Consider the following 3872-nt stretch of genomic DNA (forward strand, 5'->3'; position numbering starts at 1 on the left):
CAAGAATGTCTTTGGATATTGTCAAATGGCCACTGTAAGACATGTTCCCTGGCTGAAAACCACTGCTCTGAGTAACATGGTAATTTTATCCAACTTGTCAGTGGTTGGTTGAAGAATAAATGGGCAAGTGGGGGCAATTCTGTACCATAAAATATAAGAAGTCTTCTAGGAGATTCTAGGGGACATTTTCTTTTTCTGAAGAAAGAGCCAAAGGAAGAGGTGGTTTTACTTATTTTCCTGCACCTTGCAATGTCCACATATGACACTTGAAATTTCAATAGCTATTATGTGACCATAAAGGCTCTTCTTCTAACAGAAAAATTGATCCTGGAAATGAGGAGCAGAAAAAAAACTTGGCTCCTGATGACACTGTTGAGGCACTTAATTAGCCAGTCTGGATCTCATTGTATCTTTGGATTTCATTTTGGGTGAGCTGAATTTTTTTCTTACTGATTACACTGCTGCTGCTGCTGCTGCTAAGTCGCTTCAGTCATGTCCCACTCTGTGTGACCCCGTAGACAGCAGCCCACCAGGCTCCCCTGTCCCTGGGATTCTCCAGGCAAGAACACTGGAGTGGGTTGCCATTTCCTTCTCCAATGCATGAAAGTGAAAAGTGAAAAGTGAAAGTGAAGTCACTCAGTCATGTCTGACCCTCAGAGACCCCATGGACTGCAGCCTTCCAGGCTCCTCCATCCATGGGATTTTTCAGGCAAGAGTACTTCAGTGGGGTGCCATTGCCTTCTCCGACTGGTTACACTAACTTGAGTCAAATTTCCTGTTGTTTGCAACTCAAGTTCTCTCTCTCTCTCTCTCTTTTTCTGTCATAAGACACTGAGATTTTTTTTTTCTTTTAGTTCAAGTTATCTTAAGTGACATGGACTTTAGAACAATTGTATGCAAGCCTGGGAGCTTTCGGATGTTCTCTTGTGATCACAAAGGGAGATTCTACCTAAGACTTGAGAAAATACAGAGAATGCAGGACTGGGAAGTGAGAAACGAAATGCAATTTAGTGACAATGGTTCAAGCACATAAGACAATACATTTTCTTTGCTTAGCTTTAATCCACTAGAGTTGGGTTTTCCATGGACTTCCCTGGAGGTCCAGTGGTTAAGACTCCATGCTTCCACTACAGGGGGCATAGGTTCGATCCCAGGTTGGGGAACAAAGACCCCAAAAATAATAAAATAAATAGAGTTGGGTTTTCTATCCCTTGTAATAAAAAATCATCTACCTGATACACATGAAATAAGAATAGAGTCTCCAGTCACCTCAGAGCAAATGAGAGATAGAAGCACTTTGGATGCCAGTCCACCCAAATTAATGCAAAGCCTTTGGCTGTGTCTGTACCAGCAAAACAGAATAAGGCACAACCCAGCCTTCCCCACCAGCCCACCTTCCCCAAATACAACAAAACATTTCTGTCTAAAATATTAAGAAAATTATGAGCGTCGAATATGGACACTTGTCACAGTTTCACATTCCACTGACTCATTGTAGATTTTGCCTGGATGATACAAAGACTTATTTGATCATCTTGGGAGATATTGGATTCATAAGAAGGAAATCCAGATACATCCTATCTCACTTTCTCATTTTTCTGGGGAGGAAACTGAGACCCAGAGAAAGGAAATGATTACCAAGGTCACATGGTCACTGAGGCAGAGCCAAGAATAGGGGCCACGCCTCTTGACAATTCCATCCCCCTTCAGTCTCCGTCAGGTCACCTACCCAATATTGTTTTCTGAAACAGGCAGAGACTGGGGACTTGGCCTGGCTTTCTGGCATGGGAGAAGTCATTCCACCAGCATCTACATCTTATTAGTGGCATCCATGAGAACACAGGCTTTAAGATCTTTCCGGGACAGCTGCATCAGCAGCCCTGGGAAGCCCTGGGACGGGCGGGACCCTCACCCTCAGCTGGGACAGATGGCTAGTCTGGCGAGGCTGGTCTGGCCGCCTGTTCTTCAGGCAGGGCAGGAGCCAGCTGGATGCTGGAAGGCGGAATACACGGAGACAGCAGAGTGGGAAAATGGGCCCCCCCAGTGGCAGAAGGCACTGACTCTTTTGTGCTGCCGAAAAATTCAATCCAAATTTAAAGCTGACACACAGGTGGAGTGGGCAGGCCTCTGTGATTTGATGGGTTCTCCCAGGTTCTGGCTGCCTAAAAATATCCCCTCTACCCGCTGGCCTAGGACACCCTCCCTTCTTATCAGGCCTGCAATTCCTACCATTTGAGTCGTGAAGGCTTTAAATGACAAAGGATGGAGCACTATTTCCAGCAGGTCACCGTTAGAGCCAGTTTCCCAGGAGCGGAAGGGAGGCCCTTGCATTAGCTCCTTTTAGCACAAAGAGCTAATACTGCCAGGAGCTCAGTGAAGGTCGGAGTGGCCTACTTTACAATTTTTGTCCAACTGAGACACCAGTCACTCGATTCATTCATGGTTCTGGGACCAGGGCCTTGAGGAAATTAGGCAGCGGGCATTAGAGAAAATAAGGCAACGAGACCTCCAACAAAGCATCGTTTTCTGTCTCTCTTTGGCTCCCATTTGGGTTGTCTCTCCATGGGGATCTGGGTCCAAGTTGGAGAACTTTTTCACGGGCTTGCTGTAGCCAGCAGTCGAGAGCTGCCAGAGCTCTGCAGGGCTCTCCAATCACTGTTGTTGTTTTCCCCTAAATTCTTTCCCACTTCATCTTGCCACCATTTCGCCTTGGCCAATCCAGGGGAGAAGAATTTTAATCCTAACATCTTCTTGAGAAGTAGGGGGCTGAAATGGTGGAGGACAAGGCTGGGAAATGGGAGAGAATCTTCCCCTGCTAATTGATTTTGTCCACCCCATTCCAACAGGTATCAACCTCCCTCCTCGCTCTGCCAGGGGATGGGACCAGGGGAGGGAGATTGACAGGAAGGGTCAGAGGAACAGTTGCCGGCAGGCCGGAAGGGCCTGGCAGGCAGCAGAGTGATTAATGAGCTTCGGTTTCAGAAGCAAACAACAGCCCAAGGAGGGGAGGCTGGTATTCACGGGACTGAGAGTTGTGCTAAGAATTTACAGGTTATACCTTGAAGGGGAAACCCTCTGTATTCTTAAGGAGGTGCTGAGTGTGGAGTTTACTGGTTAGAATCAGGGTGGTACCTTGGTTTGGGTGGGCTCATTCATTCCCATTCATTAATAAGGGGCATGTGGGTAAGACTGGAGAAACCAGATGAATGGACTGATGTCAGACCATTCTGTGATTGTCTTTTCTGGGCAAGGCACATGTCTCTGGGGGAGGACAGGAGGGTCTGTCCTTGAAATAAAGGGATAGTCTCATTGTCAATCATCCTGGCACGAACTCAATTGGATGTTAGCCATAAGGATATAAGGAAGAGGGATTTGTATAAGGAAGCAAAAAAAAAAAAAAAAAGTATTTGTTCTTTCCTGAATAGAATGTCTCCTCAGCTGGCACCAAAAGACCAAGAACGGCCCTGGGATATTTCTGGTGTGAGTACGTGTTGGGCTGGGGGGGGACTGCCCTTTGTCAGTGCAGCCGAGCTGGGGCCCAGAAAGGAAACTGATCCGAAGGACGACCAAGGGATTTTGATAATTCTCAGCTTTCCTAATTTCTTCCATTAATCCCAGGCTTAGAGGAAAATCTCCTTAAGGTTTACAGCCTGATCTCAGTGATGCTGTAGTGGCTGAAAGGAGAGGCTGATACCTGTGTGGGACCCAGCAGCAGAGCAGAGAGCATCTCCTCTCTTGAGATCACAGAAGTACAGAGAATTGGTGGCAGCCGTAGGCAGTGGCGCGTGCATTAGCAGTCACTCAGTCATGTCCGACTCTTCTCGAGCTCATGGAAGGCGGCACCCAGTAGGAATATCATGGAGGCTGCAGCA

The sequence above is a fragment of the Capricornis sumatraensis genome, chromosome 3 (genome assembly GCF_032405125.1).
Source record: "Capricornis sumatraensis isolate serow.1 chromosome 3, serow.2, whole genome shotgun sequence".
NCBI classification, from domain to species: Eukaryota; Metazoa; Chordata; class Mammalia; order Artiodactyla; family Bovidae; genus Capricornis; species Capricornis sumatraensis.